Source organism: Rattus norvegicus, chromosome 7 (assembly GCF_036323735.1).
Source record: "Rattus norvegicus strain BN/NHsdMcwi chromosome 7, GRCr8, whole genome shotgun sequence".
In the NCBI taxonomy this organism is placed as follows: Eukaryota; Metazoa; Chordata; class Mammalia; order Rodentia; family Muridae; genus Rattus; species Rattus norvegicus.
In genome coordinates this window covers 20,598,947-20,623,857 of record NC_086025.1, presented here as the reverse complement: position 1 = coordinate 20,623,857, position 24,911 = coordinate 20,598,947, and the positions used below count along the sequence as shown (strand labels likewise).

General features: G+C 48.5%; 1 pseudogene; it reads left to right on the top strand.

The window, feature by feature from the left end:
- Positions 1-13,757: 13,757 nt before the first annotated feature.
- The window catches only part of Sgo1-ps1 (shugoshin 1, pseudogene 1), a 36,700-nt pseudogene continuing 25,546 nt past the window's right edge, over positions 13,758-24,911 (top strand).

The window sequence follows — 24,911 nt, the reverse complement described above, 5'->3', positions numbered from 1 at the left end:
AGCATCTCTCTTATCCTGACCTCATCATTCCCACTGCGAACCCTCCTGCCCTTCTCTCCTCCACCATTACTGGGCAAATACACTCTGAGCACATCATATGCCCAGCCAGTGATACCCAGTGCTAAACAAGACAGGCACGGCATATGTCTCTGTGGAGCTCACAGTCTGCATTGGGAAACAGACAGTGAGTAGGTAGACAGGCAAACAATGACATTGCTACAAACTGACTACTGGCTCATGGCAGTTTGCTTTCTGTCGCTCTAATAAAACTCCGGACAACCAACCATTTATAACATTCGCCATTACAAGATGGCGCTGACTTCCGCTGCGCCAGCCCAACTTCCTTTCAGGAAACTAGCTGTGTGCACATGTGCAAGAGTGTGTTCGCGCCAAGTCTTTGCCCACCCCGGGGCGTGCCAATGAGATCATGGGTAAGCGACCAATCAGGCGTGGACACGCCACATTAGGATGTATATAAGCAGCACCATTCTGGGGCTCACTCTCTCCTCTTCAAGATGCAATAAACGCTTTGCTGCAGAAGGATCCTGGTGTCCACGCGCGTGTTCTTGCTGGTGGGATGATAGCGCAGGACATATGGTGCCGAAACCCGAAAAAAAATGCCTCACCATCGCCGGCGCCGAGGAGAGCCTCTGCTTGCAGAGAGGGTTCAGAACTGCGGGTAAGCTCTGAGAGGCATGCTTGGTCTTGATACAGCATGTCAGAAACAGAGCGGAATGAAAGATTAAAGAGCTCAAAGAGAAAAGGTGCACATAAGAAAAAAGACCCTTCCAAAGACTTTAGATCCGAGGAAGCGAGAGATAGGGGAAAGGACGTCCCGGGAGGGAAACAGGGAAAGGAGAAGAAAACCCCGAAAAAAAGCCTTTATCCGGTAAAGGAGTTAGAGGCTTTGGGGCTTGATAGTTCAGAAACAGATGAGCTTATCCCCTCTGAGGAAGAGGATTTAGAAGATGAGGCAGCTCGCTATGAAGAAGAAAGATATGGGCCTAGGTGGAGAGCCACTGTGAAGAAACCGAAAGTTATGGATCCTTTGTGGGCAAGGCTGGTAATTTTGTTTATTTTTGTGTGTGTGTGTGTGGGAAGTGGTTACAGCCGTTAGGACAGGTCAGAGGGTCCTTGCAGAGCAACAAGAAAGTATGTCGGAGGGAGAAAAGGTCTAGAAAGAAAAAAAAGAAAAGAAAAGGAGATAAAAGGAACACAGTATTTTGGGAGAAAAACTTTGTGTTTGTGCTTGTAAAAGGTGTGATTAGGCTCTGGAAACTTCACAGAGTCATACTGATCAGATTTGATAGAGGTAGACTGCCTGAAAAATTTATTCAGGAGAATCAAACAAAAAGATATCTCAATTCTTCATTTTTCCTACCCCCTACCCCCAAGGACATCTCAATGCCCATGCACAGCTTGATGGAGTTAATGTAATTGGGTTGTGAGTGGAAATATTCAGGACTGTGTTTCACTTCCATACCATTTGTGAATGTCAGCCGTGCTGCTCAGATATCCCGTAATATATCTCAGTATCTTACAGGAATTTGGTTTCAACACGTTGATGGACTAGTCCAGGAATTGAGACAATCCATCGTCCATATCAACTCCACTCGAGTGGATGGTCACCGTGGAAGTGGTGGAAAAGGGGAAATTCTACCTCTCTGCTGACTCCTATTGGAATCTGGGTCCCTTTGGTGGGACACCATCTAGTTTTTTCCCTCTCTGTCTATTGTCTGTCCTTGGTGCACCAAGCTGTCCATGTCTGTCAGTTTATGTCTGTGGTTTTTGTTTCTCGTTGTTTAAATGTTTTATGTTTCATGTTCAAAAGAGAAAATGGTAAAAACTTTATCTGCTGGTCGGTCACACCTTGACTTGATTTTAACTCGTTTCAAAAAAGGAACAAATGAATAAAAAGCAGTTTCAATCGGCCTTTAGAGCCCTGCACCTGTAGCTAGGAGCATAGGTCAGCTGGAGAAGCTGCCCGGGGGGCTGAGCATCTGCACGAGCTGATCTTAAAGGCGCCAGCAGCTCCTCAGCTTCTATGTTACTTAGCAGGTGACAAGGTGCTTCTCTTAAAATCATAGCTAGAAAAGTAAAAATGGTGCTTGGTGTAAATATTAAAGACATGAGTAGCCACTTCAATTTTGTTTCTGATTGGTTTTAAATGTATAAATATGCTCTACATGCCTTGGTTATGGACTATTGACTTTTAAGTTATTGGATATGGTTAAAAAGATATAATATTGGTAACAGAAAGTTGACATAAAGCTGGTAATTTGGATAGAGTCATTCTAGACAACATGTGGCATGAGCCAACCTAGGGAAACAGGTCTAAATCGAGATAATATTTTTATGGAATTCTTACTCTAGAAACCAGGCTTCTAAAAGAATTTAGGACAATGTCTCTTTGAGGTATCGGAAACTGCACCATCATGCGTTCATGTGTAGGAATTGGCAGTCAAACTTTGTAGCATGAAGGATAAACTTGGTGTTTTGGAAACTAGATTTTAGAGACTAGGTTGTTAGAGGTTGAGTTTTGCTTTCCAAACTTGTGGTTTGCCCTAAAGTTATCTGTATTTTGATACTAATTCTACTGCCCCAAGGACAGTACTCAGAACTCAGGTGACTCCCCAAAGTTGTGGTTGTGCTCTGGTGTTACAAGGAGAACTTAAGGATTGTGATTAAGGATTGCCAGTGTTACATTGACTAACTCAAACTTATTTATAATTGAGAAAAAATCAAACAGGTAGAGACTGTTACAAGATTTACAAAGGATTGATGAGGTTTTAGAACTTGTGAGAGCATTATAGCCAGTTTGTTTACTCCAACTGCCATTTCAAGATAGATTTAGAGGATTGTTTTTATTGTTTTATTTATTTACGTCCTGGCGATTGTGAGTTTTCATTTTGTGAGCTTGCTTATAATTTTAGAGAGCCCATAAAGTGATATCCTTAAAATTTTACAAAGGAATGGCTAATAGCCTTATATTAAATAATTTTGTTGCTTCTTCAATGTAAGAAGTTAGAACTTTAAATCTTTCAGTGTATATAGAAATTTTTACTACAAACCTTTGCTCTCAAAATGAGCTTTAATATTTGGGGAGTAGCTGTTACACTACTCCAGAAAAGAATATTTGAAACTAATTTTAAACTTCTAAGGATATGTTAGTTGACTAAATACCTCACCTTACCAGAGGACTTAGGTCTTTGTTATCCTCATTGGAAATAAAGTTTGTGAGGTGCTAGAGAGATGGCTTAGTGGTTAAGAACACTAAATACTGTTCCTTTAGAGGCCATTTAAGAACTCAAACTGGATTGCCTAGACCCCTTAACAAAGGAGGACAATGATACTAGACAGTTTATATCTTAATAAATAAAAACGAGGAGTTATCCCTGTATGCTAAATAATGCTCCTTTTATTTCAATTTTAAAATTTGGATGCCAAGGAACCCTTGAGTGTTTATGGCACCCTACAACTAGGCATACTTCTACCTAGGTGAAATAGAAAGATTCAAATATTGACATGATCCTGTTCAGATATTTTATATGGGGAAGAGGGAATCTTTGTGTTTTTTTCTACAGGATGCTACAGGAGTGTGCCAGCTGCCCAAGTGGCTAGTGAGCCATGCTGATCCTGGGAGCATGAAGATTCAGCTCTTGTGGTTCGGGTCCCTGAAGTCATTCCTCTGCCCTGAGAGGAAGATGGAAGATTCCCCCTCATCTTTTGTCATCACAGAGATTTTGGCGTTGCTGCAGTCAGTGTTACCACTGCGTGTGTCCCATCCCACTGTGGCCTACGCTCAGACCCTCTGTGCACTGCTGCTTTCTGGAGAAGACTGGACTCCAGTTGTTGCTGCCCCCCTCATTCCCCTGGTGACTCTTGCTGCCTCAGTCATTTTGCAGCCTGTAGCTTCACAGGAATGCCATCTGCGTGAAGCTGCTATGGACTGGGGAACTCTGCCCTGGTTGTGCAGATCTCAGAAATGGTTCCATTGTCTGCTGGTTGTTCCAGAGAAGAATGGCTGATCCTGAACTGTCCTGGGAAAGACCTTGTTACTTTCGCTGCTAATGTAGCAGCCATTACTGCTGCAGCCATTGTGTCTGCAGTGTCTAGAGTTACCCTCCCCCAATCTATTGTTAGGCAAGCACAGTGGGTGAACTTTCTGGAGTAGTTGCTAACAATTGGGAATTCTAAATTTTATTATAGGAGTGGCTTGACTACAGCCCTTGGTGGTAGCAGCTGAGGAGAACCAGATGAGGTGCCCACTACTTATCGGGAGTGGCTCTGTTTGGTACAGCCCTATGCTGTGGATTAGTGTTCATGCTATGGTTGGTTTGCAAACTCAGATCTCAACAGAAACGTGACAAGGTCGTTGTCACTCAAGCACTTGTGGCCATTGAACAAGGGGCCTCCCCTGGAATTTGGTTATCTATGCTCAGGAATTAGTCGACATCTGAGTTCTCTGCTCTTGCACCCCATGGATTTGTGGATCCATTGCACTGGGATGAGAGAGACTCAATGATTCTTTGATCAGCCCTTCTACATCGCTGAGGTTTCCTCATTGCACGCGATAGGGTGATCATGATTTTCCCACTAACTCATTTTCTGGCTGGCCTTTTTTGTAGAGTTCGCCCTAGGTCGTTTAGCAGTTACTGTCACACAGCACTGCGGTATCCAGAGACGGGCAACTTTCCTCATGCACAGACCAATCTAAGACACGGGGCCCGGTGGCGATAGGGTTACCCTACGACGGATAAGGCTGTGACATAGAGGAACGACCTAAGACAGGAGCCACAGCAGATGGACGTAACTGCAGAGGCCTAGACCAGCCTCATTCTAGTAAAACAAAAAGGGGGAGATGTGGAAAGCCGTGATAACATTCGCCATTACAAGATGGCGCTGGCTTCCGCTGCGCCAGCCTGACTTCCTTTCAGGAAACTAGCTGTGTGCGCATGTGCAAGAGTGTTCACGCCAAGTCTTTGCCCACCCCGGGGCGTGCCAATGAGATCATGGGTAAGCGACCAATCAGGTGTGGACATGCCACATTAGGGTATATATAAGCAGCGCCATTCTGGGGCTTGCTCTCTCTTCTTCAAGATGCAATAAACGCTTTCCTGCAGAAGGATCCTGGTGTCCACGTGCGTTCTTGCTGGCGAGACGTTAGGCGCACGACATATTTGGGCTTACAGTTTCAGAAGCTGTAAAGTTCAGTCTCCAGTGGCCAAATCTGGAGCAGGCCTTGTTCTCTCTCTTCGTGATGGAAAAGCAGGAGGAGCAGGCGTATACACAAGGAGCTTCGGAGAGAATGAGGACTGCTATGGGACTTCCTTAAACAACCTACTCTTACCCACAACATTCTAGAGAACTGATCCATCTCCAGAGAAGACATCAGTCTTTCCTGAAAGTGGAGCCTACAAGATCTACGTTCCCCCAAGGCCCCATCTCCTGATACCTTCATATCTGCAATCAAATGTTAACGTGTGTTTTGGTAGATTTACCAAAGTCAGGCCATAGCAGCACTAAAGAGAATATTATGTGGGTAGGAAACATACTTGGAAAAGTTGCCGTGGAACTACAAAAGAAACATCTAGGCTATGTGTTTCAGCCCCTTCCTTCTAGGCCCCATGCCTATGCTCCTCAAACAAACCAAGGACCAAATTGGGAATTGTGAGTATTTGAATAAAAATGGCCGCTATGGGCCCATAGGGAGGGGTGCTATTAGAAGGTGTGGTCTTGTTGGAGTGGGTGTGGCTTTATTGGAGGAAGTGTGCCATTAGGGGAGGGGCTTTGAGGTCTCAGAAGCTCAAGCCTAGCCAGTGTGTCACTGCCACTTCCTCCTGCCTGCCAATCCAGATGCTGAATTCTTAGCTACCTCTCCAACACCATATCTGCCTGCGTCCCACCATGCTTCCCACCATGATCACAATGGACTACGAACTGTAAGCCAGCCCAAATTTTTTTTGTTTATATGAGTTGCAATGGGCATGGTATCCCTTTCACCGCAATAAAACTCTAAGACAGATGTAGTTCAGCTGTTTGAGTGCCCACCTAATACAAATGAAGCCATAGTCTGATCCCTAACAATGCATGCACTGAGAGCTGCTCTGAGAATTTTCTCCCTGGGGGAGATGAGAACAACGTCTATCCTTCCGCCTAAGGTCTTAATGACAAACCAAAGATTGAGTCTATCAGAATTCACCTTGGGGAACCAATGGATTTTTTAGGCTTACTTACACAGCATAGGTGGGGTTATGAGCAGGAGTTGAGTGGCCCTAAAACACCCTGGAAAGGGTATCTGGCATGGTGTGGTGGTTTGAATGAGAATGGCCCCCATGGGCTCATATATTTTAATCACTGGTTCCCAGTCGGTGGAACTGTTTAGGAAGGATTTGGAGGCGTGGCCTTGTCGGGGGATGTATCAGTAAGGATGGAATTGAAGTTTCAAAAGCCCCCGCCAGGCCCAGTCTCACTTTCTGTCAGTTGCTCGTAGACCAGAGGTAAGTAAGCTCTCATCTACTGCTACATCACCCTACCTGCTGCCATGCTTCGTGCCATGACGGTAGTGGACTGGCCCTCTGAAACTGTAAGCCAGCCCCAATTACATGTTCTCTTGTGAAGGTTGCCTCGGTCATGGTGTCTCTCCACAACGATAGAAAAGTAAGTGATAAGCATGGGGATGGCTCCATGGCCAACTAGAAGAAGCCCCTTTGCCTAGTCCTTCTCACCAACATAGTCCAGCGCCTCCTCAAGACCCTTCCTGAGGATACTGCGATTAGGCAGAATTGCATACAGATGGCTGGAAAGAGCGGCTGAACGCTAAGGTGACCAGGTAGGGTCCAGTGACCCTCCCTACGCCTTCCTTCTATGAGAGAATGTCTACATGACCAACTGCGTTGATCATTTGTGAACAGACACAGCTGGTCTTGCTCTGCTCCGAGGACAGTGCTATACAGGGTTGACACACTCATGTAATCCCAGCACTTGGGAGGTAGAGGCAGGAGGATCAGGAATTCAAGGTCGTCCTTGACTCCGTCCTGGGTTGAGCTAGTCTAGGCTATAGGAGACATTGGCTCAAAAATGAAACAAATCACAAAACTAAGGACTTTGCTTTATCTTGGACCTATCAAAAGCCCAAAGGCTTGGTCCCCAGCAGTTCTTGAAGCTTTAAGTAGGGCTTAGGATCCAGAGAGAGGCAGTTAAGAGGACTTGAGTTAGGTTCCCAAAACTCATGTCAAGCAGTTCACACCCCCATGTAACTCCAAGTTCAGGTGATCCCATGCCCTCTTCTGGCTTCTGTAGGCACTTACACACACACACACACACACACACACACACACACACACACACACACACACACATACACACACGACATACACTATATGTGCACACACGGCATACATAATAAATGAAAATAAATCTGAAGAGAGTGACCATGGCGACACACACCTTTTATTCCATCACTTGGGGAGGCAGGGGCAGGTGGATCTCTATGAGCTTGAGGCCAGCCTGGTCTATGAGTTCCAGGACAGCCAAAGCTTTTACACGGATAAAACAAACAAATAAACAAACAGAGAGAAAGAGAGAGAAAGAGAGAGAGAGAGAGAGAGAGAGAGAGAGAGAAAATAATGAAAAATTAAAAAAAGAGTGTCACTTCTGTGGACCTAAAGGTGTCACAGGAAGAAAATAATAAGCCATGTTTCTTCTCCTGCTGTATTTACTTACACACTCTTAAAGTCCCTGTGATGAATAAATAGACATGAAGTACAGAGGCTGAGATAACAACACCCACTTCCGTGATGCTAGGTATCTTTTTCCCACCAGACATCAGTGAGATAGCGAAAACACAACCGTGTTAGATGGCCCCGCCTTTAATCCTAGCACTTCCGAAGCAGGTGCTAGCTTTGTGAGTTCAAGGCCAACCTCTTCTACATAGCTATATAGTGAGTTCCAGACCAGTCAGGGTTATACCATAAGAACCCCTTTAAGAAAAGAAAAAAAAAACATGAACAAATATTCAAACAAACCCCCACAATGTATGACTTGGGAGCCTTGAGCCGCCGGGGAAAGCTCAGAAGAAACAGTATTGCACATGACACGTCCTAAGGATCGCGGCACCATTGCAACAAGGGAAAAGGTTTCTGATGCATCACAGGACCTTGAAGTGAGGAAAGAATGGGATGTCTGAATAAGTTCATATTTTGAGACCCTATACACCTCTTTGGATGTCCCTCCAGAGTCAGTTTACATACACAGCTGGGCTTCTGACCCAAGGGTCCTGGTTTAGCTTGGCCATCCACCCATCACTCTCAACGCGCCCATCCTGAAAGCGGCAGGTGTCAGTCTGTACACTGGACGAACGCTCTCTGAGGAGACCTGCCGTGGCTCTGGCAGCAGGCAGGGAGGGGAGACGCCAGAGCAAAGCAGTGAGAGCCAGGGAGGGGTTAGAGGGGGACTCAGATAGCTAGCGGGGTGCAGAGGCTAGGAACCAAGGTCAGGAATTGACCCCAGCGAGCTGGGGCAGCTTAAATCAGCAAAAGCTTCAGGAGGGAACGCTCTTCCCCAAGGAGCGTTACAGCGTTACAGACGATCTTTGCTGGAGTAATTCTCGCGCCTTCATTCCTTCTGCACAGGATCTTATAACACTTCAGGGTGAGCTGGGGTCTGAAATGATTTGGCTTGGGCCGAAATGCCTCATCTGCATGTGCAGGGGCTTGAGGTGCTGCCCCTACGTGACTGATAGTCACAATTCTCTCCATGGGTGCTGTGGTCACGTGACAGGGGCCTGGTTGGGAGCAGGTGAAGTTCTTACCATCCTCTGGTATGAGGCGACAGGGCTTCGGAACCCACTGGACCATACCAAGCTTCCTGGCACAGTCTATTACCTCACAAGCAGGGTCAGTATTTGAGCTCAGACCTGACTCAGAAGCGTCAATAAATAAGTTTACTCCAGGCCCTAAAAGTTCCTGAAGTCTCTACTCACACTGCCCGCAACATGATCACCCATTAGAGAGGAGGGGTACTGTCCGTGTTTGCTCAACTCCATCCCCAGAGCCAACTCTTAGTAAAGACCCAGCAAATGTCTGCAGTTACTTCATTGGGGTCGACCTTTCCTCCTCAGGCCCCGCCCAAGCTCCACTCGGGACAGCTGTGGAGACCCCTCCCCCACCTTTCACCAGAGATTCTTTTTGACCCTGGTGGCTGCCTGGGTTGAAGCCTAACAGGGTGAAAGGGAAACCTAGGTTCACCCAATCAAAGCAAGAGCTTGGGGAGTTCCTGGCTGGTTGTCACCGCAGGATGACAGGGAGGAGGGAGCACCTGCCACTGAGCTTCTTTTTAAACTACCTCCTGTCTCCGGGTCTGTTCACAAGCCTGTCAACTTCTAGGCAAGCTCTTTCCTTTGGAGGAGCTGTGACAGCAAGCAGAGATGTGGGGGAGGCCTACGGCCGGAGGATGGAAGCTTGAGAGCAGGTAGGGCCTGTGAGTGGAGTGGACCTGTGGAGATGAAGGCATGGTCTGTTGATGAGAAACCATGCTGGAGGGATACAAAGTCCAGCTGGAGAGGCTTGCACAGAATATTCCGGGAAGGAGGAGAAGGTAGAGTTAGGCAGCGTGCTCCAAAGAATCCGTCTTCCCCCTGGTCCCCTCTGAACTTCCAAAAATGTGTACTCTACCTGTTTCAGTGCCTGTCCACCCCCATGACCTCTGCCCCCCACCGTGCTCTCCACCCTCCATGTCTGTGTCATCCCCCCATTACACAGACACACAGACACACGCACACACACACACAGACACACAGACACACAGACACACACACAGACACACGCACACACACAGACATACAGACACACACACAGACACACACACACAAAGACACACAAAGACACACAAACACACACATGCATGCACACACACACAGACACACAGACACACAGACACACACAGACACACAGACACATACACAGACACATACACAGACACACACACAGACACACACACACACACAGACACACACACAGACACACACAGACACACAGACACACACACGCATGCACACACACATACACACAGACACACACACAGACACACAGACACACACACAGACACACACACACAGACACACACAGACACACACACAGACACACACACACAGATACCACACACACACACACACACACACACACACACACCTGTCTGCAAAGTAAACTCTACATCTTACGTGCAGGATTAGAACATTTCCATCCAGTTTTATTCAAGCCATTTATAGTATGTTAAAATATTTAAGCATTAAGTTCCTGTCCTAATTTGCTTTCCACTGCTATGATAGAGACCACGACCAAACACATGAGGGAAAGATCCGTTGCGTGAAATAATGATGATTTTGAAAATGTACCATCCCTCACTACTCCAGCAGGGCGCCCGCAGGCCTGGCCTGTTCTCATCTTGGCAGACTGTCTGACCCGGAGCTCCAAAATCTCTCCACCCCACCCACTAAGTTCCCATGGCGGGTCGCCCCACACTTCCAAATTCCTGTGACTGGCTGGAGCTCAGTTGAGTCACTGCGTGAAGGAAAACACCACCAAACTTAGTTTAGAATCAACGGGCAACCCAATCTCTTGAGTGCAGCAACTACCGTCCTAATTCTGTAAGCCACTCTAAATATAACTCCCCCAGTGGCAAATCCTGATGGATCCGCCATCTAAACTGGAGGTGGCGGGTGAGGGGGCATCTTGTTAGCTACATTTTGTCCTCTAAGCTCTCCTGGTCCAAAAAGCAAGTCCTTTTTCCTGCCTCTTCTCTTCCCCTCTCTGACCTGGAAGTCAGATTGGTCCCTAGAAATCTGTATTCACTAGGGGAAGGTTCATACGGAGTCATCTAAGTGAGCCACTCCTCATCCCAGGCAGAACTGTCTTCGAAATACACTCAGCATCGGGGCTATCCACAACAAAGATCTAGTTCATTTTATAGCCTGCAGTCCATCTAGGAGCTAAGTCTAGGCCGGAACCCAAGGCAGAAACCTGGAGGCAGCTACTGAAGGTTCCTTCCAGCCGTCCTTGCTCTGTAACAAGAATGCCCGGTATTCAATAGCAGGTAAGCCCTGCTCTGGGTCAACACATCCTGTTTCGTGAGAGAATTCTTGTTTCTCGTTCCCTCCTGTGTAGCCCTTCTGCTCTTCACCTAGAACATCAGCAGGGGCGTCTGTGCCCCCTTGCTTCCCACAGGGAGTGTGGGAATAGCATTCATCATCCATTTCTGCTTCTGAGGTTCTGAGGGCGGGGCGGGGCGGCTGGGAAAGAGATGTTCAGCTTCATCTTGCTGCAGCCAATGGACTAAGAGGCACTGTTAGCTTAAGGCGGTTCTACTAGGCTTCTTCTGGGAACCTAGCAATGGCTTCTGTCATCATCCGCCGCCATCAGCTGCACCCACCAGGTGCCTGTGGCATGTAACAGGACTGCTCCCAGTTTTCTGAGAGAATGCCAAATTGGTTTCCAAAGTGGTTGCACCAGTTTGCACTCCCACCAGCAATGGAGGAGTGTTCTCCTCGCTCCGAATCCTCACCAGCATGTGCTCTCTCTTGAATTCTTGATCTTAGCCGTTCTTGTGTGTGTGAGGTGGAACCTCAGGGTTGTGTTGATTTGCGTTTCCCTGACGACTAAGGACTTGGACCCATCTTTAGGTGCTTGGGCTGTTGATGTCTAACTTCTGAGTCCTTCGTAATTTTGGATATTGTTCCTCCGTCAGAGGTAGGATTGGTAAGGATCCTTTCCCAATTTGTGGGGCTGCTGATTTGTCCTATTGGCAGTGTCCTTTGCCTTACAGAAGCTTTACAGTTTCAAGAGGTCCCATTTATCAATTGTTGATCTTAGAGTGTGAGCCATGGGTGTTCTGTTCAGGAAGTTGTCTCCTGTCCCAGTTCGATCAAGGGCATTTCCCACTTTCTCTTCTCAAAAGATTGTGGGAGGGGGTGACTGGGAGAGGGGCAGTGAGGGGTTCTCTCTCTCTCTCTGTTTCCATGCATTCATGCTCTCTCTCTCTCTCTCTCTCCCTCTCCCTCTCCCTCTCCCTCTCTTCCCCCTTCCCTCCCTCTCTCTTCTCTGACCTTCTCTGTCCCCCCTTCTCTGCCCCCTCATGGCTCTGCTCAAATCTGTCTGCCTCTACCTGTTCTCCAGGTCCTCATTCCCCTCTTTTCTCTCAAATAACCCTCTTTTATACCAGATCCGTTGCACGGTGTGATTTCTCAGGGGACACCTTAGCATGGGCCTGCCAAGTAATTGCTCTCCATGCTGTATGTTATTACAAGGACCACACACACACACACACACACACACACACACACACAGAGAGAGAGATTACTGAGTTTTCCTTTTGATAAGAGCATTAATTGGGTTCGTAAGGCAGAGCCTTTATGTGTTCGCTTTCCCAGTGTTTCTCACGTTCACACTGTCACCTTGAACCTTGAATTTCATCACACGACTTCAAGAGGGACAGCGGCCTTTAAATTATAGTAAAATCATTAAAGATTAGGATGGCAAAGAAAGGCAAAAATAATTATGAAACACCTGCTGGGATATAACAAGTGGTTAATTATAGGAATACCGTAAATAAAGGGTGTTTTCTGAACCCTGTAATCTTTGTGATGCCAAAGGGGGGAAAAATAACAAAATTATTTTGAATTGAAGGCTCGCTTTCAAGTCTGACCCAGACTTCATATTCTGGGCATTTCTGTGAGAGATTATCTAGATTGGGTTAATTGAGTTCATAGGAGACCTGTCTGAACTGTGGGTGGCACCATTCCATGGGCTGAGGTCCTGCTGTGACTGAGGAGGAGAAAGCGGGCTGGAGAGATGGCTCAGTGGTCCATTCTCGCAGAGAATGTAAGTCCAGTTCACAGCTTGCCTCTGTGCCAGGTGGCTCTCAACCACCTGCACCTCCAGCTCCAGTGGAATCCAGTGCCTCTGACCCCTGTGGCCACCTGTACTCACATGAACATGTTCACACAGGGATACCTACATGTGTGCACAGACATGGACACGCACACACAAACACACAAACAGTTTCTTTCAACATTCTGGCTTTCTATGTGTTATGAAATTTAATGCAGGGGGTGGGTTACCTGGCAGCCCCATACCAAGGTGTCCTATGAGAAATCACGCCATGCAACAGATCTGGTGCAAAAGGGGTTTATTTGAGGGAAGGGAGAGGGATGAGGTCAGGGAAGGGAGTAGAGACAGACAGACAGGAGCAGAACCGTAATGGCAAAGAAGGAGAGTTAGAGAAGGTCAGAAATGGGGAGAAAGAAATCTGCTCGAAATCTGAGGGAGCAGAGAGAACCAGGGTGGCGGTGTCGAACAGGTAATGGTGGTAGGTGATGCTGTAAGCCATTGCTAGGTCCCTGGGAGGAGCCTAGAGAAACGCCGGTAAACTAGCAATATCCCACCAGAATCCCCCACGAGACTCTATTAATAACATTTAAGAGTGCTCTGGTCTACAGAGCGGAAGTCCTTCATGTTTCTCCCACACAGTTCCAGAGGTCCACAAATCACAGTCGGGTTTATCACTCCAAGGATCCCACCACTCGGCACTAATGTCAGTTTTCTAGTCACTGAGATGGAATGCTCAAGGAAGGACTTATCTTGGCTCGTGGTTTGAGAGGGTACAGCCATCATGGAAGGTTTGCGGCTGTGGCTGTTTTCAGCTCTGGGGCAAGAACAATGAGGCTGTTTGCTTTCTGATCTCCGGGGAACCGGAACTCAGAAATGACCCGTAAGACCCGCCCCGCAGTGAAGCACTGCTTCCAGCGAGGCTCTACCTCCCGAATCTCCTACAACACCCCAAAACAGAGCCACCAACGGGGACCAAGTGTTCAAATGCACAAGCCTGTGGATGGTGACATTTTTACGCAGAACACAAATATTCAGGAAAGTCTTGTAAAACGGAACCAATCAAGCCCGGTTGCTGTTGTCAAGATGGGAGGTTTGTGGTAAGGACCTCTGCGAAGCCATTTAAGGAGTACAAGGGACAGGTAGGTACTCAGGACACCTTCAGTACTGCGAGTTTGAGCAGCTCAAGTTGAGAAATTAGTTAAAGTATGGTTCCTGGAATCCCGAGGGTCTTTTATTAAACGGGGATCCCAGGAGAGTAAGTTTAGTGAACTAAGCAGAGGCTTATTTTTTCAGCTGACTAAAGATGGGGCAGGGAGTGGGGGTGGGGTCAAGGGGGCAGGTTGAAACGTGGCCTCTGGCCTCGGAGGGATATGAAGCCCTCCAGCCCCCGGAGAGTGATGACAAAGGAGAAAAAGCTGCCAGGGTCGTATGCAAATGAGCTCCTGGCATCGGGGGAGGGGCGAGCGTGTGGGAACAGCTTGAGAGCTGGTGGGTGAGAGCCCAGGAATAGTCACTTGAGTTGAGAAAGAGGCCTGGGAAAGTACTGGGAAAATCTCTGCTCAGCGGGCTGCAGAGGAAGGCAGTCTCTTCTAAGCCCAGGCTTTCTGGATTTTTCCTTTGGTTGCTCTTCTCACTCCACCGCGTGGGCGTAGCAAGCAGACACTTAGGGGAACTTACCCAGCCTCCTGTTGCTTCTCGGAGAGCAGAGCCCACCCCACATACTATAATATCTGTGCTTGCCTATTTGTACCTCAGATGAGGGGCGGCACAAGGACGGACACAGACGCAGAGTGGAGAAGACGGTCGGTCACGGGGACTGTGTTCAAGGCCTGTTTGTGATTTCGTTCTCAATGGAGCCATTTCCTTCTGTGACAACGGAGCTCACAGCTCAAGCTTACTTGGCAAACATCACACCCAGCAGCAACATCCCAAGCTTGTCAGTGACTCTTAGCTTTCCGCACCCCACCCCTTCCCCCTCTCCCCACCTTCCCCCTCCTCCCTCATCCCTCAACCTCCGCACTGTGGGTCGAAGTAGGAATTGTAAGCAGACTTAATCGCTTCTCACAAGGCACTGCGTGCACATAGTCAGACAGCCAGCATGGGGGATGGGAGGTGCAGACACCTTAAGAAGGTTTGCGGGCCCCAGTTGATAACACTGACCAAGAGACCAAGGCTTTGTGTAGAGGAGGCTGGGAAAGGGCATGGACCATAGCTGAGAGGTGGAGAAGAAACCCAGGTTCAGTTTTTGTCCTCATCCTACGACAACCACGATGGTGACAAAAGGAGGGACGGTCCTTACATAGAAGTGAAGCACTAAGAAACACTTTAATAGACTGTCGTTGCTAGGTGGGGCTCATATTTCTACAGGCCCCTCCGTATTCCTCAAACCTAAACATAAAAGCAGGACTTCACACTAGCCTTTTTGGGTCCCTCCTATGAAGGCTCCCGGATCTTCTGAAACTATCATCACGGAAATTTGCCCTGTGTTTTCTTTGTCAGCCTGCCTTGTGTTATCAGTGTGTGTGCATGACTTCTTTCCCACCCCGTCGTCTTTCATCTTGTATCTACACGCATCTGCAGTGCTCTGGCACTGCTGGAGAGCATCCGGAATTAGGAGCGCCACAATGTATCCCTTCCATACCTGAACGTGCACCTGAATTGCTTTCTGATTGAGACTACTGACTGTGAAGGTTACCCTGTGCTTGAAGTTCTGGCCTCTTTTACAGAAGGTGTAATATACTCACGAGCCAAAATGTTGAATCATAGGGTGTGCTGATTCCCAACAGACAGATTTTCCAAGGTTGACTGCTCCCTTTTACAGCTGTGTACTGTTGCTCCCATCCACCCAACCCCCATCTGTCTTTTGCTTTTAATCAGTAAGTTCCTCAAACCCTATTTCAGATGGAGAAGAAAGCAGAACCTTTGGGAACAGGCCTGGGCAAAGGCCTTGTGCTCCTGACGGCTCTTGTGTCTGCAGAGCTGTGAGCTCTGGAACCCAACCTTATGTATCAGGCCCTCCCTGGGGGCTGAGAATGAAACACAAGCTGCCCCAGTCCAGAAGGAGCCAGGTCAAGAGGCTCCCACGGCACAGATAACTTTCTCATCGTGGTGGCAGAAAGGAGGAATAGCTAGTGTGACTCACAGTTTGTGGGGGAGCAGTCTGTAGTTGGGAAGGTACAACTGGTCGACCCCTGCTGGTGGGGATGTGAAGCTGAGGTTTGCTCACATCTTTGCAGATAAGAAAACAGAGATTCTCCAAGATGGCACTATCCTAGTAGCCCATGTCCCAGGAGCTTCTGTGCACCATCTAGGCCCTGGGTCCTACAGATTCTATAACTTCCCTAAACAGCCAGGAGCTGTAGACCAACTAATGAAATAGGGGGGTCCCTGGGTGTAAGACACACTCAAGTCACAACATCCCCTCATGCCTTTCCCCTTCACCAGGCTCTCCGAAAGAGCAACAGGCGGGATGTCTACTTTGCTTTCTTTATGGCTGTAAGTTGGTCTCACTGTTGGTCAAACTCACTGAGTTTTCTTTGCACTTCAGAAACATTGCTGCCTGTCTACTTCCTAGGTGGAGGCACCATGGGCATTGTAGAAATGATCAATAACAGCCCATCAGAAATGGATCTGAAAGGTCATGTTGTAATCTAGGTCACTTGATTTTACTAATTAAAGCAACACCCCCCCCATATAGATGCACCCACAAAAAGTCTAGGGTATTGGATAGTTTACTGCAGTTTCCTAAAGCCCAGCCAATGCTCCCAAAGCGCAGCACAGAGGAAAGATGTTCCTGCAAGATCTAAGGGTTGTAACCCTGGTGAAGTACAGATACCCAGAGTACTTCACGCTACCTGTGCTTCCTGCCATGCCACACAGGAAGTTCTAGGAAATGAACACCACATGGAGCTCTCCAGCAGGTAACGTGTCCACTACTTCCTCACATCTCAGGATGTGACAGGGGAGGAGGACACCAAGCACACTGCTTCTGAAGGGCCGAACAGTAAGCCACTGTTAGACATCCGATGTAGGCTGTTTTACCTCTGTCCTCTGCTCCGACCAGGAAACACAAGCCTCAGAACTGAGTTTTTCCTGGAAGGTTTATCAGGCATGCTGCAGAGCTGGCCTGTACCTGTTGCCTAGGTCAGAAGCTGTGGACCAGTCGCTCTGAGGCTGTTTTAAGAGCCACAGCGAATCCATCTTCTCCAAGAGAGAGATTGAACAACCCCCCCTTAGTCGACAGTGAATCTGAGTCTCTCCTAACACGGGATGGGGCAGTGGGGAGGAAGAACTAGCTTCGGCCATTTCTAAAGCTTGCCTCCTGGTGACTATAGAGATGATGCTGTGTCCCGGATCATATAACGATCTGTCTCCCCCGCCCTCCCCTTCTCCCAACCTTCGCCCAGCAATGTTTCTTGTAGCGTAGACTTGACACACGGCCAAGGATGACCTTGAAGTTCTGATCCTCCTGTCTTCACCCCTCCCCCGAGTGCAGGGATTACAGACGTGCATCACTGTGCCCGCTTGTATGTAGAGTATAGAGTATCAGGGACAGGCCTTGAACATGTATACTACACGCCCAGACCTTTTTATTTTGTTAACAGCATGGAGAACAATTGCCTCTTGTAAGCCACGAACTCTGATTTGGACAGAAACGACCCCTCGTTCATCTCATTTCCCAAACCTCCCTGGAAGGTTCTGTGATATTTATAGACTCAGATATTAACGTGTCTGTGTGATGATCGAGCTGAGGACACCCTCGGAGTTTTTCACCCTGGCTTCCTTTAAAAACAAGCTCTAGGGGTTCGGGAGATGGCTCAGTTGTTAAAGAGCCTGCTCTGTAAGCATGAGGGTCTGAGGTCAGATCCATAGCACCCACGTGAAACGCTGTGGTGTGGATCTGTAACTCCAGCCGGGTTGGGGTGGGGGCTGGGGAGACAGGTAGGTCTCCACAGTTCATTGATCAACCAACCTAGACTACAGGAGAGACCATGTCTCAAAGAACTGGGTGGTGAGGGGCTGGGGCAATGGTGTTGTAAATAAGTGCTTGCTTTGCAAACATGATGACATGAGATTACAACTCCAGGCACAGTAGTGTGTGCGCGCGTGCGTGCGTGCGTGTGTGTGCATGTGTGCGTGTGTGTGTGTAATTCCAGTGCTACCACAATGAGATGGGAGGTGGAAATAGGAAAATCTCTGGAAGTTCCCAGGCCTCGCCTGGCATATATGCAGCAATGAACAAGAGACTTTGGATCAAATAAGATGGAAGGTGAGAAGCAACACCGGAGGCTGCTCTGTGACCTCCACACATGCATGCTGCACACGCACACACGCACACGCACACACACACACACGCACGCACGCACACACGCACACACACACATGCTCAGACACACACACATGCACGCGCACACACACACGCACGCACGCACTCACTCACACACACACACACACGCACACATGCACACACACAGACACATGCTCAGACACACACACACACTTACACACATGCTCAGACACATGCTCTCACACACACACGCACACACACACGCACGCATGCACACACACACTCACTCACACACACACTCACTCACACACAGACACATGCACACACACACACAGACACATGCTCAGACACACACACACATGCTCACACACACACGCACACGCATGCACACACACACACTCATTCACACACAGACACATGCTCAGACACACACACACTTACACACATGCTCAGACACACACAATGCTCACACACACACATGCTCACGCACACACACACACTCACACACAGACACACACACATACAGATAAGGTGGAAAGAGATGAAGACATGTAACACTGCCATCTGGCAGCCACACAAGCACACATGCACACATGCACACACACCACACAGACAAGCTGTGCTGCGTACACGTTATTTTCTCCCAGCCGCTTTTACAGAAAGCCCATCCCTGAAGGAAAAATTTTGGTTTTAATACTGGAGCAGAGTTTGAATCCCAAGGATATAAGGAGCAAGCAGCTATATTTCTCCTAACCTCTCAGCCTTTCCTTAACCATGAGCGGGAGCCAGGCACAGTGGCATGCACCTACACTTCAGGGGATGGAGAGTGTTTGAGCCAAGAAGCTCCAAGGATGATCTGGGCAATACAGTGAGACCTCATTTCAAACGGAGGTGGTGGTGGTGGTAGTGGTGGTGGTGGTGGTGGTGATGGTGGTGGTGGTGGTTGTGGTGATGGTGATGGTGGTGATGGTGGTGGTGATGGTGATGGTGGTGGTGATGGTGGTGGTGGTGGTTGTGGTGATGGTGGTAGTGGTGATGGTGATGGTGGTGGTGGTGGTGGTGGTGATGGTGGTGGTGGTGGTGGTTGTGGTGATGGTGGTGGTAGTGATGGTGGTGGTGATGATGGTGGTGGTGATGGTGGTGATGGTGGTGGTGATGATGGTGGTGGTGATGGTGGTGGTGGTGGTGATGGTGGTGGTGGTGATGGTGGTGATGGTGGTGGTGATGATGGTGGTGGTGATGGTGGTGGTGGTGGTTGTGATGGTGGTGGTGATGGTGGTGGTGGTGGTTGTGATGGTGGTGGTGGTGGTGGTGGTGGTGATGGTGGTGGTGGTGGTGGTGATGGTGATGGTGGTGGTGGTGATGGTGGTGGTGGTGGTGGTGGTGGTGGTGGTGGTGATGGTGATGGTGGTTGTGGTGGTGGTGGTGGTGGTGGTGATGGTGATGGTGGTGGTGGTTGTGGTGATGGTGATGGTGGTAGTGGTGATGGTGATGATGGTGGTGGTGGTGGTGGTGATGGTGGTGGTGGTGATGGTGGTGGTGGTGGTGATGGTGGTGATGGTGATGGTGATGGTGGTGGTAGTGGCAGTAGTGAAAAGTGGGCTAATGCTTTCACATGATTAATAATGTTGAAGATGAAGTCCATAGGACAAGCAAATACAGAGAAAGCACAGGGAAAGGGGAAGCATACTTCAATGTTTACCCTCAGATTTCCAGATGATCCCCATCACCATAGTCCCCCAGCTGCTCACTGAAGCTGAGGAACTGTCCTGAACATGCTACTACCTGAGTAGCATCTAAAATACGCTCCCTGCGTGAGACTTCCATTCCGGCCTGTTTTGGAAAATGTGATCTTTGGGCCCCAGGAAGTCTAGGTGCGGTGGGTCATCCCTGACGGAGGAATTTCGTCGCTTCAACAGTTTGCTTTGTGGGGACGACTCCCAGCGGGAAACACTGCCCTTGCTGCCCCACGGAGCCACCATTCAGGCTCCACGCCCAACTCTGCCAAGCTCTTAGGCAGCACTGGCTCCCCTTCGCTGGTCTTCAATGGCAACCGTGTGAAAAGAGCCCACTTTCCATCCGCAAAGCATCAACCAGTCTCCTCCACCATGTCTGGAACATACCGAGCTCTGGACAGAGGTCCACAAAGCGGCCCTTGAGCACCGTCTTTCCTGACACTTGCTGGCAGGTTCTCACACACTGAGACCAACACACTGTGGCTTGTGTCCCTCCCATCCCACCCCCGGGGCCCCCCAGATGTCTTCTGCTCACCTGCCAAGGCAAAGCAAAACAAAACAAAACACAACTCTGGCCTGCAGGTGCCTGGCAGAGGCCAGGAAAGGCTGGGCAGCATCTGCCATTCACAAAGGTGGAGAAGTGGCCTTTCGGAGCCAAGTTCCAGCCTTGGCAGTTCTACTGCAGGCCTGGCCAGGCCTCGAGTCTCATCTCCCATACCCAGTGTTTCACATAAGCACACGTGACTTCGTGACCAGTCTCTCTTAGAGTCCATGGCTCTTCTTGTCCGGCAAAGGTCTGCTAGTTTGAAACATTTTATCTTAGTCTCAGTCATAGAAAAAGCAGAGCTAAGAATGAAGTTCCCATCTGATGGAGGGACCCAGGCAGAGATGGATGTGGGGTGTCTTAAGGAGGAACATCCAGTCCCATGGCCCTCAATTCTGGCTGTACTGGAATCACCTAGGGAAAATTTCAAAGCAAGATTCCGGCTTTATTGTTTGTGGGGTGGACATTGGAACAGAAAAAAAAATCCCTGTTGAACTTCAAGCTGAGACTCTCCCATCTGCTTCAACCCAGTAGTCTGAGGCTGAGAGTCCTGTTGGAGTAGGTGTGTTACTGTGGGTGTGGGCTTTAAGACCCTCACCCTAGCTGCCTGGAAGTCAGTATTCAGCTAGCAGCCTTCAGATAAAGATGTAGAACTCTCAGCTGCTCCTGAACCATGCCTACCTGATTCTGCCATATTCCCACCTTGATGATACTGGACCTGTAAGCCAGCCCTAAGTAAATGCTGTCCTTTATAAGACTTGCCTTGGTCAGAGCATCTATCCACAGCAGTAAAACTCTAAGACAGAAGTTGGTCTGATCCACCTGACTCACAGATGAGGAAACTGAGGCACCGAACATTTAAGGGAGCTTGCCCAAGACTCCATAGCTATACAAGGTATCTTTTGCTATTTTGGGGAGTTTCAAAATAGTCTGTGTCTACCATCTACTCTTTATCGCCTCAAAGACTTGCTGGAACCGACCATTGTTACCATTCGGCTTAAGGAACCCCACATATTCTTTAACATGCTATTCTTAACCCAGCCACAAGCCAACTCCACTTACCCTGGCCCAGACAGAAGGAATCCCTTTGCTTTAGGGGACCCATCTTGCCACCTTCTCTGTCTCTGCCCAGAAGGCAGGAATGCACAGGACTGAAGAGGCAAGTTCATCAGGAGCTCAGGGTGTCCAGAGTATTGGATGTTCTGCTATAGGGTCTGTGCAGGCCCCTTCCCTAGTCCTAACCTGACATGACAATGCGTGTCTGAGGCCTGAAGGGTGGCCCTGTGGAGTTAGCCACAGCTTGGATTCACAGTACGGCAGGTACCGATGGCCGGGAGCTGGCTTTTCTGTGCTCTGGGGGAGTCCAAGAAGTCTGAATTCGAACAGTGCTTTGTAGATTGTCTCAGTGGTATAGTAGTCCAAAGGAAAGAACAGAACGTGCTAGACTATTTGGTTGTAAGAGTTAATTATTCAATAATACTATGCAGACTTCTCTTTCCAGTCTTGGCCCTGCTTTCTTTGGGGATGGTCATTGGTAGTTTCTGTGGTCCCTGGCCTGTGAAGAAGTTCCTCAGGTCTCTCTGAGGCCAACAGAAAAGGCTGGCCTAGCTGGGACTCTGTGAGAGGTAGCTAGCCTCACTGCCGAGAGGTAACTGGGCCGGATGTGCAGTCGTGTGAGCAGCACTAACAACTCCTGGAGGGTCGCAAACTGTACCCAGAATAGAAAGAGTGTACAGGATGTGATGCGAAGCCAGGATGAGGAGGTTCCAAGATCCGGCCACCACCCCTGCGCCCTTTCCTCCCCACAATACACTTATATCAAAGTCCTATTTCTCTTTTGTTTTTCTTCGCTTCGTTGTGGTTTGGATTCAAGATGGCCTCCGTAAGTCCGGGCATTTGAATGCTTGGTCTCCAGGTACTGGCTGTCTGGGGAGGGTTGGGAGGCGTGGCCTGGCTGGGGTTGGGGAAAGGGGAGGGGGGCGTGCCACTAGGGACCGACTCTGAGGCTTCAAAAGACTTCTGCCATTTGGAGTTAGGTCTCTCGGATTCTTGTGTGTCGTTTAAGATGTGTGCTCTCAGCTGCTGCCCCACCCACCCACCACCTGCTACCTGATTCACCGTCCTGGACTCTAACCCTCTGGAAACCATAATCCCTAAATAAGACTTTTCTATAAGGTGCATTGGGTCTATTATAGCAATAGAAAAAGTTATTAAGACAGCTTTCTTTTCTTTCTTTTTCTTGTGGGTAGAGGGTGGGAGGGGAATCTTATGATGTAGCCTAGGCTAGCCTCATCTCTCAATCCTCCTTTCCCTTGGGTGCTGGGATTACAGGCACATGTTGTCTTTCCCAGCGTTAAAGTAAGGCTTAAAAATTCCAGGACTTTCCCCACCTGCTACAGAATTTCCATACTATATATAAGTCCTGGGAGTAAGACCTCTGTCCACAGGGTATCTTTGATTTATTTGCCTAAGTAATTCTAGATTATTTTTAGACCCGCTTCACCAGTTGTGCCCAAATTCAGGCCAACAGGGAGGATCCAGCTTTCTCCGTCTCCCCAGGAGGGAGATTGTACCTCGTTGTTGCCGACGTGCAGTTTTAATCTTTCCTAATGATTTCGACTCTCTACTTCTCATATGCCTGGTTGGTCCCAGTGAGCTGAGGCTTCCCATTGGTCGGTCATCTAAGCCACCTTTCCCTGGGGCTCTCTCAAGGACGGCGGGGCAGGCTGAGAACCGGCGCACTACTTTCCAGACCCACCGTGATGCCGAATGGTAGCGAGGGCTCAGGGTGCTACAGCGCGCAGCTTGGTCTCATGTCTTAGGAATTCCGTTTCCCACCTTCCTGACCCTTCCCCAGCTTCCTGTTCTTCAGAATGCTCAAAGCCATCCCCACTAAAGGACTTGGGCTCCTACATTTACCTCTGCCTGCTCTCCATTCCTTTCCGTGTGTGGGACTGCCATCTCTTTGGTGGCATCTTCTCTAGCCTCTGTCTCTAAGGCGTCGATTTGATGGATTTCTCCTCCAGTTCCCTTCTCCGTGCTTCCCACTACGCAGCATCCCAGTGACTATTCCTATGTGTTTACTGGTCCCTTATTAAATATTAAATATCTCTTGCCTGGGTGCTAGATTCCAAGTGTTTCGAAGAGTGCTGAGTGCATGGTAGTTGCTCAATAATTACTCGATAGATTAAAAACGTATGCACCTCCACCAATCTCCAAAGAGAAACATTTTAGATCCATAATTGTGTGCATGCGTGTGCACGTGCGTGTGTGCGTGTGTGCGTGTGTGTGTGTGTGTGTGTGTGTGTGTGTGTGTGTGGTAGGGTGGTAATTCAAGGAAAGGCATTGTAGGTTAAGCTTAGAAAACAGCAAGCAGAAAGTGCTCCTACATTAAAATCATTTCTTGGGAGCCACTGGGCGTGTGGCACGTACTTTAGTCCCAGCGCTCAGGAGATAGAGGTAGGTGGATCTCTGTGAGTTCAAGGCCAGCCTAGTCTGTATAGTGTGTTCCTGGGTTTTCAGAGATGGCTCAGGGGTTAAGCATTCACACAGCTCTTGCAGAGAAGCAGTTTGGTTCCCAGCAGCCTTGTTGATCAACCTACAACCTCTGTAACGCACCAAGGGTCTGAAGCCCTCCTCTAGCTCCCAAGGGCGCTGTGTGCACCCCCGCACATAGATGCAGCACACACGCAATCAAAAGTAAATTAAGTCCTTAAAAATGTTATTTATGCGCTCAGTGTGGCAGTTCAAGTCAGTAATTCCAACACCTGGGAGGCTGAGGCAGGAGAATCAAAGTGATTTCAAGGCCAAAATGGGCTGCATACATCGAGTTCCAGGTCAGCTTGAGCCATGGGGTGAAACCCTGTCTCAAATAACAACAAAACAAATCAATCACAAGAACCCTTTTTATTACAAACGGCTTTGGCTATCCTGTATTGTCTGGCTGTGTTTAGGCATAAATGCTAATGACTTTCTTTATTAAAAAAAAAACTCTGTAAAAAGCAATCGGTTTTCAGGCTTACAGTTTTAGGCTAGAAGAATGGCAGTTTGTATAGTACCTGGTCACAGCTGCATAAACATTTTCTATAAACTTAACGCTATTTGCTTCTTTAAAACTGGGGGGGGGGGGGCGTTGGGAAACAGCGTGTCTAGAATTCAACGGTTTCTTTCTTACAAAAAAAAAAAAATCGGTTGGATTGCCAGTTGTATAGGCAGTGTCTTTTGTTTAAAAAAAAAAAAGGTTTAACTCCAGGGTGGAAAAACTAACATTGTCACTAGGATATGACGAAACCATGGAGAAGAACTAGAGATCTTGAGGCTCAGCAGAATGGCCGGCGGCATCTGGTCCCAGGTCCTTTCTCAGCAGCCTTGTATGCTCTATTCAGAACGATTGTTGGCATGATGTAGACAAATTGACGCAAATTAGTTTAGCACGGGCTAGGCAAAGTTTAAGCTTGTTG